The sequence below is a fragment of the Dipteris shenzhenensis genome, chromosome 9 (genome assembly GCF_047967505.1).
Source record: "Dipteris shenzhenensis isolate YYH24624 ecotype China chromosome 9, Dip_SZ_1.0, whole genome shotgun sequence".
Classification (NCBI taxonomy): domain Eukaryota; kingdom Viridiplantae; phylum Streptophyta; class Polypodiopsida; order Gleicheniales; family Dipteridaceae; genus Dipteris; species Dipteris shenzhenensis.
This window is the reverse complement of record NC_141604.1, coordinates 58873965-58891540: the sequence shown is the minus strand read 5'-3', so window position 1 is coordinate 58891540 and position 17576 is coordinate 58873965. Positions and strand designations below refer to the sequence as shown.

The 17576-nt window shown below is 42.1% G+C and overlaps 1 pseudogene; it reads right to left on the bottom strand.

Moving 5' to 3' along the window:
• Nucleotides 1-384: 384 nt before the first annotated feature.
• On the bottom strand, nt 385-1836 carry LOC147898908 (18S ribosomal RNA; annotated as a pseudogene).
• Between the last annotated feature and the right edge of the window lie 15740 nt (nt 1837-17576).

Here is a 17576-nt window from a genome sequence, read left to right as displayed (position 1 = left end):
AGGCGGCGCTGATGAACACATTAAACTACCCATGTGTCTAGAAGCCTTCATAGCCCAAGCACAACGATGCAATTATCAAGGGCGCGCTCTACCACTGAGCTAATAGCCCATCATGCAGGCCTCCCTATTGGGGGGCCTGCAGTACCGGGGCGGGGGGGAACCTATCTTCATCCCTCAGACTTCCCTTAGGAAGGGAAGGGATTACTCTCAGCTTGTTCCAACCCGAGAGAATAAGCTCATGGACTCAGTCTTGCTTCAGTTTCAAGACTTCACTGTCGAGACAAGATAATCCCATCTATGATTGGGATGATCGCTTCTCCTGAAGAGTGAAACGGTGAATATGAGACCAAAGTGCCAAATAGGTATTAACTCTCCCTGAAAAGGAGGTGATCCAGCCGCACCTTCCAATACGGCTACCTTGTTACGACTTCACTCCAGTCACTAGCCCTGCCTTCAGCATCCCCCTCCCTGCAGTTAAGGTAACGACTTCGGGCATGGCCAGCTCCCATAGTGTGACGGGCGGTGTGTACAAGGCTCGGGAACAGATTCACCACCGTATGGCTGACCGGCAATTACTAGCGATTTCGGCTTCATGCAGGTGAGTTGCAGCCTGCAATCCGAACTGAGGCCGAGTTTCTGAGGTTAGCTTGCCCTCGCGGGGTTGTGACCCTTTGTCCCGGCCATTGTAGCACGTGTGTCGCCCAGGGCGTAAGGGGCATGCTGACTTGACGTCATCCCCACCTTCCTCTAGGGTTCCAAACTAAATAATGGCAACTAAACATGGGGGTTGCACTCGTTGCGGGACTTAACCCAACACCTACGAGCTGACGACAGCCATGCACCACCTGTGTCCGCGTTCCCGAAGGCACTCCTCTCTTTCGAAAGGATTCACAGCGTGTAAGGTTCTTCGCATTGCATCGAATTAAACCACATGCTCCACCGCTTGTGCAGGCCCTCGTCAATTCCTTTGAGTTTCATTCTTGCGAACGTACTCCCCAGGTGGGATACTTAACGCGATAGCTACAGCACTGCACGGGTCAATATGCATAGCGCTTAGTATCCATCGTTTATGGCTAGGGCTACTGGGGTATCTAATCCCATTTGCTCCCCTAGCTTTTGTCTCTCAGTGTCCCAGCAGAGTGCCTTCGCCTTCGGTGTTCTTTCCGATCTCTACGCATTTCACCGCTCCACCGGAAATTCCCTCTGCCCCTATCATACTCCAGCTCAATAGTTTCCACGAGGTTTCCACCGCCTGTCCAGGGTTGAGCCCTGGGATTTGACAGCGGACTTAAAAAGCCACCTACAGATGCTTTACGTCCAATCATTCCAGATAACGCTTACATCCTCTATCTTACCGCGGCTGCTGGCACAGAGTTAGCCGATGCTTATTCCTCAGATACCGTCATTGCTTCTTCTCCGAGAAAAGGAGTTTACGACCCGTGGGCCTTCTACCTCCACGCGGCATTGCTTCGTCAGGCTTTCGCCCATTGCGGAAGATTCCCCACTGCTACCTCCCGTAGGAGTCTGGGCCGTGTCTCAGTCCCAGTGTGGCTGATCATCCTCCCAGACTAGCTACTGATCATCGCCTTCGTAAGCTGTTGCCTCACCAACTAGCTAATCAGATGCAAGCCCCTCCTTGGGCGGATCCCTCCCTTTTGCTCCTCAGCCTATGGGGTATTAGCAGCCGTTTCCAGCTGTTGTCCCCCTCCCAAGGGCAGGTTCTTACGTGTTACTCACTCGTCCACCACTGGAAACACCACGGATGATGCTTCCCGTCCGACTTGCATGTGTTAGGCATGCCGCCAGCGTTCATCTTGAGCCAGGATCAAACTCTCCATGAGATTCATAGTTGCATCACTTATAGCTTCCCCTTCCCTAAATGAAGCTTATTCGAAGTTGTCTCTTACCTTCAAGCATAAGTTGGGTTTAATTAGCTCGAAGCTCACTCCTAGTATATTAATCCCTAACGCTCCAAGTCAATACCAGGAGCCTCTTACAATCCATTTTTTTTTGGGGGGGGGGCGGAGATAGAAACACTTGAATTGGGTTTAGGGATAATCAGGCTCGAACTGATGACTCGCACCACGTCAAGGTGACACTCTACCGCTGAGTTATATCCCTACTTTGCTACTCTCCTATCAGGTGATCACTCACTCGCAAGGAAGTGAGAACCGACTTGAGTGGTCGAGAAACTAGATTAGGCTATGCTAATATTCCCAAGGAATCGAGTAATCTAGAGCCGGAACTTCTTACTCCCCAGATTATTATCTTACTGAAAGAGTGGGAGATTCGAGATTCTCTTCGATCTGGGCCACAGAATATGGCTTTTCGAGATTTGTTACCCCATCCCCCAATCCAATTCCGACTAGTCGTACTCGAGGGAGGCGTTTTTCCCGGTACGTATCATTCAATGGAGGACCGATGTGGAGGACCTAGCACCGTTGAAAAGGGAGGAGCAAACGGAAAAAAATAGGGTGGGAAACAGAGCTCTTTTTCCTTGGGGATTAGGGGTATTACCTACGGGTAATACAACTTGGGGAGGTGAAAGTCTACCCAGTATACCTGGTCCAGTTGTTAACCCCATTCAGCAATAAACTGAATCGGGAAGTCTTGAATTAGGAAGTCTTGATTCAAGAAGTCCTGACTCAGGGAGTCCCTAATTCGAGAGATTTCTCGGAGACATGTTCCGGAAGAATCGGTGCTACCTCCACCGGACGTCTATGTAACCCTATACAACCTCTAACTAAATTGGATCTGTACATCAGCACCCTACTGACGAGACGGGATATGTGACTTGCATTACTAAACCCACCTACAATTTGGATTACTATACTCCATAGTACAGATGAAAGATTCGTCCCCGCAACTTCTCTGGATTGACATTAGGGTACAATCAGACCAGCAGGATCTATATCATGCATTGATAGTAACAACAACTTGACCCCCTTGAGCTCTCGTGGTACAATCTTCTTCCCATGGAACCCGAACCTCTGATCTGGTCCACGGGAGAGGGAGGAAAGAAGATGTAGGACTTACGTCAATGGCTCGTTACGGAATAGGATAACCGAGATAATAAAATTCTTCCTCTTCCGTCTATATCCCCGGTTTTTTCTACCACTGCTGTTTCATCCACACCGCCATTGGCGGGCCTGAAGCAGTCATTGGATCCTATATGGTAGAGGTAGATATCCCTATGGGTTACTGAATCCTCCTCAGACAGCCTCGTTACAGCAGACGAAAGAACGAAAGCCAAATCATATCAAAGCTTTTTTCCATTTCAGAATGGATTCCTTCTTGAATAGTGATTAATAACATGGGTATGCTTACATCAACCTGTCAATCCCCCGTATATTCGATCTGTTTAATATTACTGAAATGGAAACAGACATGAGACTCATTAGCGAATCTACCCATCAAATCAATATATTCTCCATCTTTCCATTCCATATCTCCCTCTTCCACCTTTATCTATTGGAACGAATATCATTAGCACTAGCAATTCGGGTGGTTCTAGAGAGTAGAAGGATTTTTCACAGATCACTTGTAGATTCTATTTCTTCCACATCAGAGAATAATTCTCCCAAGTCTAAATCGGTAGTATCGAAGCAGGAAAAAGATACTACGGTGAATACCTATTTACTTCTGGGGAAGTTGAAGTAGGAACAGAATCTCCTTCTCCTTACTACTTCTTAAGAATAATAATGACACTGAAGTAAGTAGACTAGCGAATCGATTTGGGGGATAGGGAGGAGGTAGAGGCAAACACACAGGAGGGAGTTGAAAATGAAAGAATGGAATATCAAAATTATTTTGTGAATCCTCTTGTATCGGATCTCACGTACGGTTATGTAGAGTGACACTGAAACTGACTCATCTGTCAACTATTCCACAACTACACCAAAAAAACCTAACTCTGCCCTACGAAAAGTCGCCAGAGTTCGATTAACCTCCAAGTTCGAGATAACGGCTTACATACCAGGTATTGGCCATAATTTGCAAGAACATTCCATGGTCCTTGTGAGAGGCGGGAGGGTGAAGGGCCTACCTGGTGTAAGATATCATATCGTTAGAGGAACTTTAGATGCTGTAGGAGTAAAGGATCGTAAGAAGGGGCGTTCCAGTGCGTTGCATCTGGAACATTGTCGTAACTTGTATCATCGCAATGGTTCCGTATCGGTTGTTCTGATATGTCAAATGCATAGCCGACCCGATAGTGGGAATGTTGCCAGGGGACCGAAGCCTGCTATTACGGAGATTGATTATTATCTTATTTGTGTGAAACAACTCGGTGTCCAGGGTATTGCATTCCAGTAAGTTGAGTCTTACCCGGACTCCCATTTATTTGGAAAATCTTCGAATGTCTTCTCTCTCTCAGAACGAGTTCGGACTACGATTATGGAGATTTAGTGGAGGTTTTGTGAACATTTGGTAATTGGATCAATAAACCCACGGACATTCTTGGTGAGATAAATGAAATACGGGATTTCCCTTCTCCTATTCGTGGGATGATGAAGAGGAAATGGATACTCAATGCCTAATGAGTAAATATGATTCATTGAAGTAACCCGAACTTACTTCAAGACTTTCTATTCAATCATATGGAAAGCTGCATTCGATGAAAGTCGCACGTGCAGTTTGGGGGGAGATCCTCGACTAACCGGCGGATCCACCCTACAATATGGAGTGAAAAAGCCCAAATAAGATTCTAAGATACAGTCGAGATAGAATCGGAATCCGACATATCTGTAAACTCTTGTTACACCGGAACAATGTAGCGAACAAAAAGAAAAATATAGAATCGGATCCGATTTATCGTAATCGATTAGTAAACATGTTGGTTGATCTTATTCTTAAAGATGGCAAGAAATCATTGGCTTATCAGATTCTCTATTAGGCTATGAAGCGGATTAAGGAAAAGACGAATAAGAATCCACTGTCTGTCCCGCGACAAGCAATACGTAGGGTAACTCCCGATATAGTAACAGAATCCAAACGTGTAGGTGGATCGACTTATCGAGTCCCCGTTGAAGTAGTACCTGCAGAAGGAAGAGCTTTGGCTATCCGATGGCTATTGATCGCGTGTCGAAAACGTTCAGGTCGAAGTATGGCTTTAAGATCAAGTGATGAATTAATGGATGCTGCCAGAAATTCTGGTAGTGCTGTACGGAAGAAGGAGGAGACTCACAAGGTGGCAGAAGCGAATAAGGCTTTTGCCCATTTCCATTAGTTTCGGGTTCGTTTCAATCCACAACCTCTTATTGGTGGATTGAAACCTTCTACTCCGGAGCACAGGGTATTAGGAATCAAGATATGCTAGAAGCATATGGATAAGCAAAAATTAAATAATGGGAGAAAAAATATCCAAGTCATAGGGGAAATTTTGTCACTGGTATAGTACCTCATGAAAAAGAGAAAGACTCGTGTCGAATCGTAAAGTCCATAACATCATCAACATGATCAACATGATCGACATGACCAAAGTGATCGACGCAATCGATGCAATCAACATGATCGACATGATCGACACAATCGACACAATCGACATGATCGACATGATTGGCACTGCCCGCATCCCCGCGACTCCCACCATTCTCAACTATCTCTGCTCGGGGCGGACTACTCACCTCAGGGGGAGGGATGTTAGGCAACGCTAGCAGATATTTATCCTGTATGTCCCTCACCTCGAATCAATGATTGAGTCATAGTACATCTAAGGCAAAGCTGGCATCTCCCATGATGTACTCGAGGAGCCGAACTAACATTAACTTTCCCGTGGTTTATGATAATAAAAGGGAAATGCGTCTGAAAAGAGAGTCAAGGTTTGAAGAAGTATCGTGCGAAAACAAAGGGAATTCTTCCCATTTCTTCGGATATTCAATCAATATTAGATTAGTTGACACAGGTGGGATTCTGTGATATACTATGGATCAACAGGCTCATCAGCTTGGGTAATCACCAATCGTTTCGAAAACCAAAAATTACCACGACCGCAACTTTAGAAAGACGCGAAAGCGCAAGCCTATGGGGTCGCTTCTGCACTGGATCACCAGCACTGAAAACCGTCTTTACATCGGATGGTTCGGTGTCTTAATGATTCCCACCTTATTAACCGCAACCTTTGTATTCATCATTGCTTTCATCGCAGCTCCCCCTGTAGATATCGATGGTATTCGTGAGCCTGTCTCCGGTTCTTTGCTATACGGAAACAACATTATCTCTGGTGCTATCATTCCTACTTCTGCAGCTATCGGTTTACACTTCTACCCAATCTGGGAAGCAGCTTCCATTGATGAATGGCTATACAATGGTGGTCCTTACGAACTGATCGTTCTTCACTTCCTACTTGGTGTAGCTTGCTACATGGGTCGTGAGTGGGAACTTAGTTTCCATTTAGGCATGCGTCCTTGGATTGCTGTTGTGTACTCAGCTCCCGTTGCAGCTGCTACCACTGTGTTCCTGATCTACCCAATCGGTCAAGAAAGTTTCTTTGACAGTATGCCCCTAGGAATTTCTGGTACTTTCAACTTCATGATCGTTTTCCAGGATGAGCACAACATCCTTATGCATCCCTTCCACATGTTGGGTGTAGCTGGCGTATTCGGCGGCTCTCTATTCAATGCTATGCATGGTTCTTTGGTAACTTCTAGTTTGATCAAAGAAACTACTGAGAATGAGTCTGCTAATGCAGGTTACAAGTTCGGTCAAGAGGAAGAGACCTACAACATCGTAGCTGCTCACGGTTATTTTGGCCGTTTGATCTTCCAATATGCCAGCTTTAACAATTCTCACTCTCTGCACTTCTTCTTAGCCGCTTGGCCCGTAGTAGGCATCTGGTTTACTGCCTTGGGTATCAGCACCATGGCATTCAACTTGAATGGTTTTAACTTCAACCAATCCGTGGTTGATAGCCAAGGTCGTGTTATTAACACCTGGGCTGATATCATCAACCGTGCTAACGTAGGTATGGAAGTTATGCATGAACGTAACGCTCATAATTTCCCTCTAGACTTAGCTTCTGTTGAAGCTCCTTCTGTAAACGGATAATACCTGTCTGGTCGTGCAGCATCACTAAATACCAAACCTCGCATAAGGTTTGGTATTTAATGGAGATTCGTCCGATGGAATGAATAAAAATAATAGTAATATCTCGCCATAATCTTACAATTATCAGTTTCCAATCTTGGATTCTGGGGAATCTTTGAAACACCCTTCTAGGATTACAGAGAATGGGAATCAAAGATATTCTCATTCTGATTAGCGGAACACTTGTAGTCCCATACCCACTGGAATAGATTGAGAATACATTTTTCACCTAACAGAATTTTTCTTGTATTAATATATAGACGAATAATACGTACGCGCATCGAATGAATGACCCTAGTAGATCTTGTTCTCTCCCAGTTCAGAAAGCTGAATAGGGAAAGTAGGGGGCGGACGTAGCCAAGTGGATCAAGGCAATGGATTGTGGATCCATCACGCGCGGGTTCAATCCCCGTCGTTCGCCCATCAGGTTGGAGAACTCGTCTTTATCACTCGGAATAAAATAAGTTGATGAGGAGATAGATAAGACATAGATAGGTTTCTTCAACAATTCGAGATTCCCGAGACAGCTTCAGGTAGGTACGAATACACCCACAAATCACCACATCAAAAGTACTCACTCCATTGGGCCTTGAATCTTTCGATATTATCTATATAATGGAATGTGAGAGGTGGGTAGTATCTACCACATATAGATAAAGTGAAGAGAGATCATGAGGTAAGAGAAGTGGGAGAAGAAAAAGTAAGAAGTCCAGATTTATTCTCTGAAGTTCTGAAGTTAGCAGAAACCGATGGATTCCACTACTCATTTGAATCATTGAAAAATCAAGATCTAGGGGAATTTCTAATTGGTCTATTCTCCAGTTATGAACCCTCCATCAAATTATTTGACTTATGAATTCTGAGTTCAATCTTTTTACGGAATCTGCGCGATTCAATGAAGCGGGGTAATAGCGTGACTCCGGGAATCCTGATGTTACTAACAATACCAATTCCTATGCATCGTTCAGGTGAGAGAAATTTGATCGAAGGAGGTTCTATAGATCTAGCGAAACTAATTAATAGAATTGGTGGAGTAGTAAAAAAACCAGCAACAAATTCTGTTGAATCCTTCAATCCTCTTTCTCTATCAATAAGATGCTCACCTGCTGAAAAGGATAGAAAGGGAAAGACACGTAATTCTTACTATTCGGATTCAAACGGAAATATTTCCACAACTTCGACGAGGGAAGAACCACAAGTTCCCATATATAGTGCGATGGATTCTTGGATGGAGGGTCCGGCTGATGAGGGATCCACTCCCCATCAAGAATATATCCAGAGATGTGACTGAGAGGATTGAAAAATTACTGGGGGATAAGAATCTAGAAGATTCAAATGAGTTTTTTGAATTCTATAGAAATGTGATACCTCGTAAGGATGACTGTTACTAAAATGATTCTGATTTGTTACTTCTCCGAAAAATCCATGACAAGCAAAGGGTTAATTGGCTACAAATAGCAACATTAAGAAGCGATTCCTTCATTCCCGTAATATCAGACTTTTGGGACAAAATGTTACTCAAATCCAGGGATTCAGTAGATCGGCAGGGAGATGAATCACCGTTCTATTCCGAGCAGAAGGGTCTCTCCAATTTGTCTCTATTTCCACCCCATAAGAATACAATGTCATCTCGTGATGGTGTATCCCTATCCTATAGCGATATAAGAGATTGGTTAAATTCCATTGACAAGGGGAGTTGGACACTATTCTAGGATTACGCCGATTTTTATATGTGGCATTCCTGTCACCAAAGTCCTTCTCCATGGAATAAGGATGAGCGTGAATTGAATCTAACGAGATCTCTCCTAGAAAAGAGATTTATCGAACTTGATTATCTATCAGATAATCAATTACTCACTAAGGTACCAAGTATATTACTAGAAACTTCCTGTGGTTTCTCGAAGTATGTATCCTCACAAATAGAGACATCTAGAGAATTGGAGGCTTTTCATAGCAACTCAAGGGATGAGTTTGATTCCAGAAATCAGAAGGTTGCGAAGGAGATACCTATCGAAGATACTTATTTATCTAGTTGAAGTGAGGAGAGAAATCCAGAATATGATTCAATGAAAAGATCTGGAAATGGCTTTGTAGGCAGTTACTCTCCGGAGGAAAGAGCAATATCCACTGATGATTCTCCAGAGGCGGTGAGTCACGGCTTTTCAACAGAATCATCTATACATGAACTAGGAATGGGTCCCACTGCCAATGGAACTCCTATTAAGACATATTTGGCAGAAGAATGATATAAGAATTCCATGTCTTTCGGTATCGGAAGAATATCTCATTTATGGAAAGTAGAGAGAGATTGTCGGCATTTTACACTTGACTCTCCTTTATTGTTGGGAGATCCTTTCTCCCCTTCTGTAGCGGGAATAGCAGAAAATGATTCCAATAAATGTATTGATTCTTCCTAGAATCGTAAGTGGTTCTTCCAATTATTGGGGTTAGATTCCCACGGAAATGAGGGGGAATTTTCTATTCTACATGCCTATTCACAACTAATAAATGAATCAAGAAACCGACTGACTGGATTTCTTTTAAGAGTTAAAAAATTGAATTTGATTTCCAGTAAGGTAAGAATTGGTAGTAGTAGCGAGGAACCTAGGAAAGCCTTTCTATCGAGAGGAGATCTATCATTTGGTGGAATACTTGACGAGGAATCAGAGATGAAAAATGGCGCATACTTCGTTCTTGATAAGATTATTTCAAACCGTTTAGAGATCCTTTTCGATGTACCTGTAGAAAGAACTGATGGAAGTGAAAATCCTACTTTTTCAGATGAATCGGGAGAGGGAGGTAACATATCTTCAACATACTCTCTAGTTAGGGTATATGAACGGAATAGGTTAATATCTCTCTACTCAGTATACATGCTCTTTTCGTGTGGCTATTTCTGTACATTAGCTAGTGAATATCTATCTAGAATCAACTATCAATTGGGTAGCCGAGAGGGGGGCGAGGGATCTACTGGTGTAACAAGAATTGCAATTGAATAGAGATTATTGGAATGGAGGGGTAACATAGAGCGTTTGTTGCATGAATGTATTATTTCCCCAATTGATGAATATGTAGATGTTCGGTCAAATGTGCACACGTGGCTTGATACAACCAGAGACTTGTCTTTTTCCCCTTCCAAGAGAGTATTCGCAGAAATAAGATCCGACTTAGGTAGATCAATCTATGATCTGTCGATATTAGCACTAAATAATATTGGTATCACTATTCGTAGTACGGCTGGGAGGAACAACAAGTATCCCAAGGAATTTATCAATATATCATCTATTTACCGAATCATTATTCCCAAGTCTATTAGTGAAGAAGCTTCGACAGATGGGATTGATTATCTTGTCTATAAATTGAACAATATGGATTATCCACTGCTTGATTTCCTTTTGAGTTCACTCAACCTCGATGAGAAGATATCCAAGGTTTCTCAAGAGAATCTTCGGTAGAAAAGATAGTTTCTTCATCGAGTCTGGATTGTTAATGGATGAAGAATCGGTAGGCTCCTCAATCTTCCTAAAACCCGCAGTTAATCCATTTCTTGTTGAATCATCCTGTATCGAATGTATTGGAACAAAACTCCCGAATGGTGCTTATTCCGCTATGGGAAGGCAGGATTGGGATCTGTTTCCGGATAATTTGAATTATGGGAAAGGTTCGAATAGGAATATTGGGAGTATTTCGAGATCCATTTTTGATGAAGTAGATACACCAAAATTTATAGATTACTCGCATTTACCCATATTGAACTATGCCGGAAGGGATTTTCTCTCAATAATCAGAAGAAGGGATTCGTTGGTTGGAGGATACAGCAGTAGTTACTCTAACATCTTAGAGAATTCGTATACGGGCTCCGGTGATGAAGTCATCCCATCTCTTGAAATAGGATCCTTAGATACAAAAAATATCACTTCATCTATTCAGTCCCAAGTGTCTGATTCGTTGTTACCCAATTCCTCGCAACGAACGGAAAGGGAAACTATTGATCATATACTCGCAACAACCGAATCGACTCCATCTGATCTGGATGAATCTGCGATACCACCACTAACTCATTCAGATAGATTTCTTGACTCTATTTTGGATCTAAGAGGACTACTGACGGGGTTGAACTTATCTCCTCGCGAAACGGGAGATTTGTCTCTATCTTCATGTGGTAGCGATGGAAATTACTTGGAAAGAACATTGATAAACTCTAAGCTATCGGTTGATTGGCGATCTCAACCCCGTCTCAAAAATTCGGGAGTGGATCAAGTCGATTCGGAGGGATCCATTGAGAAGAGATCAAACTCGAGGAATGATTCTATTGGGAATCAATTCTATCAAAATGATTCACACATTGGTTATTTTTGGGAATCAGAAGAATCTGAGACGCTTTATTGGTCAAAGAAATTCTCATTATGCAGCAGCGTAGCATCAAGATCTCCAATAGGATTAACTGGAGAGAAGGTTCTATACGAAAATACGAGGCTTGCAGATACACATGTCTAAAAAGAACCTATTTTTCCATCTCATCTCATTAATTTCGATGAGTTATCAAAGGATTTAAACAAATATAAGATCTCTTGGATCTTTTGGAGAGACAATATCTGTGAGAAATGGAGCCCATTCAGAGAATATATACCTCGGTTTTTCACCCCTAACTGGTGGAGATACTTTTATGATCTGATTAGAGAGATATATCCAGAAATAGTACTCAAAGTAAGTGATGACTTGAATTACACTTTCCCCGGAATTACGGAAAGAGTTGCTGAGGATATAGGTAATGCTAGAGCTTGTTTATCATTAAGCCTAAGATCAAGATTCAGAAACGATTCCATCAGTAACGTATTATCTAAAATATATCTCTCTATTTTTGAAGAAATTACTAACTAAACGCACGTGTCGCATTCGAGATGGTTAGTCTTTAGATTTTTGAATAAGTATGCCCCATCCTACCTCATTTTCTCGATATTATTTGTTCTTGCATTTCTCAAGCATTATTTATCTGCTGTTTCGGGTTCCAATTCCCCTCACTTGTGGAAACGTTTCAATATCACCGGATATTTAATAGACCCAATGCGTGGGTTTTATCTGGAAAAGGTAATGTATTCTCCCTCGACAAGGTAAATGTAAACGAAAGATCTACTGATACATTCCCTGAAGAGATTCCTGAATTATACAAATAATATAATCTTCTATTACCTTGTGAAAAATGAACTAGATTCGTGGATACTTCGTAGCAAAAGCTCTGACACCCTTAAGATTAATAAACAATTACTGACTCAATATCTAGTGACAAATAAAACTATTTCCAAGTATGAATCGAAATTAAATTCCAATTACGATTCATTGAGTGGTGGGATTAATCACGAACCCCCCAAGAAGAAGGATCTAATCTTTTGTCATACCTACTTCGGATTCGTCAAAATGATCTATCAAATTACGAGATCTGTGAGTTGGATCCTGCGGAGAAGTGGGCTCTTCTTGCCCTTGAAAGAAATATTCTCCTTTCAGCGACAATGAGATGAAAAGGCATTCCGAATATTCCATGTCGTGACGTACCTATTTTACTTTCATCAGGATTATTACCATCTGAAGGAGTTCCACTAGTAGGACCCATAGAAATTGGATGATCTTATGTAGTTAGGGATATAGCATCCAATTCCTACTTTCCGTCGGTGAGACTGCCATTGAGGAAGTTGTTACACAACAGATCATATTTCAATAATGTACGTGGGACTTTCATTTTGAAACAGAGCGTAAACCGATTGAATCTTATTTTTGCAATAGCAAAAGAGGTGTCTCCCTGTACGATATGGATTCAAGACATTCATGAGTTGAATGTTAATCACTTGTATCACAGATTAGAAGCCGATCCCAGATTCTTACTCTGCCTAATATTGAGGAGTATCGGTAATGGGCACAGGAATCCTTGCATTCACAAGAATCTCGTTATTGCTTCAACTCATGTACCTGCAAAGGTAGATCCAGCTTCAATAGCTCCGAATTGGTTGAACTAATTGATAAATCTCCGAGGGTCTAACAGGCGTCAGCGTAAAAAAGAATTGTCAATTCTCTCGCGTGTCAAAGGCTTTGAAATAGAAGCTGATCCCTCTTTTCTTGAAGGTACTGGGTCTGGAACTACGGGTTATAGCAAATGAGATCTATTTTCTCCTGCTAATGAAGCATTATTAATCACTACTTCTAGAAGAAGAAAGATTGTATCCGATAGTGCAATTAAATTAGCTTTACGTAGACAAAATTCAATTGTTACGTATATAGGTAACAGAATCCGATTCGGTTTTGGATATGAAATACTTCCTTACAATATAGGAAAAGCTATTCTGAAAAATGGTTTGATAGATACTTCCCCTGCAAATCCCTCATTTATTGGTAGTAATACACTGAAGAAGAGGTTTTACCACTTGTATAACTGGTATTTGGAACCTTTAATAACCGAGTCAACAATTAAGGAATTCGCTATACTTTTGCATATCTTAGGGCTATTGGTCGGATTAGCAGCTCGTGATCCTTGGTTCGGAATGGATATGAGAGAGGAAGAGAATCTCGTTGTTATTGATAAAGTTGTAGAGAATGATTCTAACTTAGCCTGTGGTATCTCGGAAAACCTTTTGAGGGATTTCTTATGTTCAGAAATCTATAGAAGTAGAAGTTAATTTGCTAATAGTCCTCCTCTTCCTTCTTCCATCGAACCCAGGTATTCTCCAGATATAATCTCTGCGAGTCATTCTTATAAATCTACAAAGAAGGGGGTGTCTAAGATTCCAACTAATTTTGAAATGGAACAGTCGAGTGAAGTAGACTCGATTCCGAAGGAAGTGTCGCGTGGGATTACTTGGTCCCCCAAATTTTGGCGTTTTGGTTTCATGCGAAGTGGCAGTTATGAATCGATAAGAGTATTATCCGAATCGAATAATTTGTATAATTCGATCTTTTTTCATCGGAATTAGGATCAAATCCCCCAACGGGATTTCGAATTGAATAAGATTAAGTCTAGTGGAAAGAAATCGCATAAGAGAAAAGAATATCTTTTCAGTTACAAGAGAGCCTAGGGTAAATCGAGACAAAGAGACATTAAAAGATTAGAAAATTAATTGGATAATCTATCATTACGCGAGTAATTTCTTGAATTAGGAATCCCCAACTCATCTAATCAATACGAAACGCAATGTAATCGATCCGATGAACCAATTCTATTCCTAGGGGGGTGCTTCACCTGGGATCCCATGCTTCTATCTCAGCCGGATCATAACATTCCCTCTTCACGTCATAGTTTATTAGCGAAACAAGAACTAGTACGGAGGCTTTATGTTACTTACGCTACGAGGAGGGAGCGCGATTCCTTCGTTTCAGGCTTATGGTTCATAGAGATAGATGGATGAGACGGAATCGTCACTCATCCAAGGATTTTCTCATTCATAACATGTTGTTTGAAAGTTACCACTACCTATTCAATCTATTTCGATTTAGTGGGACGTCACCGCGGATCGAATAACAAGATAATTATTGAATGGGAATTCGATATCGCATCATAAAACCTCGGATATTCTTGACTCAGTCTGGATCCCTAGCAATATATAGGGCTATTCAGGAGTCGAATTGGTGAAAGGAAGATACATCTTTTCCCCTTACTGATGCAATAACTTCTGCTTATAGAATTCCGGATAATTACTAAGTTATAGATCACCTTCGGAGTCTTCCTATTCGGGAGATGGAAGCAACATTCGAAATCAAGGAGTAGGAATCTCTTATATGGAAAATGTAGGAAGTAGTTCGTAGAGGACGTAGTAGTTTTCCAACATCCTTATCGAAACAAATCCTTGATGAAGATGTTGATCCATTCTGTTTGAGATTCTCCGGAGATTCAATTTCTCGGTGATCAACGGTAATATGGGGAGGAAGGAGGGGCATTCCCCTCATTCATCTTTACATTCCAAAAATTCATTCTAAAGTTTGGATTTTCCCGTATCCAACTAGATAATTAGGATTTCAAGCCCTTTCCATTGTTTCCATTGGAAGGGCTCTAAGGACCCCGGGTCCTTAGGGGATGGACCATCTAACCGAATCCCAAAATTTTAGTTCATTCAAATTCACTAATAGGGATTCTTGGTGACATCCTAACTAATACCTCGACTAACTACTAGGATTTCTAGTCCTAGTCCAGATACTGGGGTCTTGTGACGCAGTTTCATCACACTCTAATTGGCTACTACGACTTTCAGTCCCACCTCAGGTACTAGGATTTTTAGTCCCCTCGAAGGATTTCAAGTCCCCCGTCGTCTTCAAGGATTTCCAGTCCTGTCTTCTTCAAGGATTTGAAGTCCCCTGATAAGGATTTTTAGTCCCGTTGAAAGACCTACATGGATCTCCTTGAATCTCGGGATTCTAAGTCCCAGCCTCACTTGAGAAAGAAGCAGAAGGTGTTTCCTATTCGATACCTAATACTTCATATCCAAATCCCCGGACGGCGGAGAATTCTGGTCTCAATAATCAACAATCGGAGGATTTGCATCCCCATGTTTGAGGGTTGGGCATTGGAAAGACCAGAATCCTCCGAGGATTTTTCCTCCTATTGGGAGTTTGGGAGGCACCGGAGAGACCACTTGTCTCTCGAATCGTGTACTCTTCAGGGATTTCAAGTCCCCTGTCTTCTTTAAGGATTTGAAGTCCTCTTAAGGGATTTCAAGTCCCCCGTACTCTTAAGGGATTTCAAGTCCCCTGTCTTATCCAAGGATTTGAAGTCCTCTTAAGGGATTTCAAGTCCCCCGTACTCTTCAGGGATTTCAAGTCCCTTGTCTTCTCCAAGCCTCTTCATGTATCCGGATGGAAGGTAGGAGGATAGGCCTAGACATTCCAGAGATACAAAAATAGTTACCGAATCATTCGCACGGCATGAAGACATTCCCCCCGGACCCGCGGTTGATGTGAATAGTGAAAATTCTGTCAAAGCTATTTTTGTCCATCGGATGTAACCAACCGATAGTGAGACAGATAGTAATGAGCAGATCAGGAGAAGTAATTTGAAGATATTGTTGAAAGTGTCGATTCGAAGAGTTCCGTAGGCAATCGAGAGAGATTCTGTTTCCCATTAACGCGACAGGAATACCATGCTAGTCACCAAGGAAGTTAACGCGATTCCGTGAAGCAGGAGTGTGTCTTTCCCTTCAAATACCAAGTCGACAATGACGATTATGACTAAGCCAGTGATTAAACTATATTCCGAAAGAAGTGGTGAATTACCATAGAAAGGGAAAGGATCGATAATTTTCGTAGTGCGAATCAAGGTAATATTCAGAAATGGAGTGACTCCAGTCCCGTATTTTATTTTTATATCTAACACTTCGTTAAGAAACCAACAAATTATTTATATTCTTATGTATTTTTGGAAGCTGTGACAGCCCGGTATTTCTGCCTAACAGATAGCTAATGGCTGTATAAAATGGATGGAAGGTAGAGGGGGGGGGATAAAAATAACCCCCCTTCCCCCCCCCCCCCACTCATATTTATTATACACCATGTGGTACCAAAACGGGCTGGGTTATCTCCAGATGCCAAAACCTCCGACTATTTGAGATGCTCCTAGACTGAAAATGAGGAGTCATTTTGCAGTTCCCCTGAGGAGTCCCTAAGAATATTCTTGAATCAGACTTACGTCGAATCAGACGCATTGTACTCTTGTGCTTACATGCCGAAGTTTTATCGCATGGGAGTCGTAATATGTGTCTCAATCTATTTAACCCACCTCTATTCTTCGACCCGCCGTAGTAGAGAGAAATGATTTTCCAACAACCGGAGGAATCTCTCTGAGATATCATCTGTCCAAGTAGTCCGAGCCAATTTACTAACTAGATGTCTGGAGCCATCGCAGAAATTCCCTCTTGCCATCGATTCAATTAGGAGCATGGTTGGGGTTCCAAAAAGGGATTCCCTAATGGTAGACGTGGTGATATACGATTCATCTATGCCTATGACTCGAACTTCTTCAATTTTTAATTGGATACCCAAGATATAGCCCGGGAATGGGACGCGACTCCTAGATAATCTTCCGGTATGCATTCGATGAGGGTGAAGCCAACAACGGAAATAAAATTAGCTGGGTGTCAAAATGTAATAGATCCATCTTTTAGCTGGATATTTGGTTCCCCCGAAAGCTAAGATAGAATAATTTTCATATCTTCCATAATGGATACCTGAACTCTTGGTGGGATAAAAATCCTCTTTCAATGCTTCTGAGTTGAATCCAGTGGCACCAATTTGCTTCCAAATACTATTTCTCCGATCGGATGTAGATGTAGAAGACTCTGATTGTAATCCGAAAAAATGTTTCTGCAAAGGCATTAATAATGATTCGATCTCGTAAGTATAGGGATTCCATAGTAAGGTAGCTAAACCATTTTTCCCCTCCCGGGGAGAATCTGTTGACAACTCTTTACAACCCCAAAGGGTTAGTCTCGGCGGATGCGGAAACGGAGCATCCTCGACTT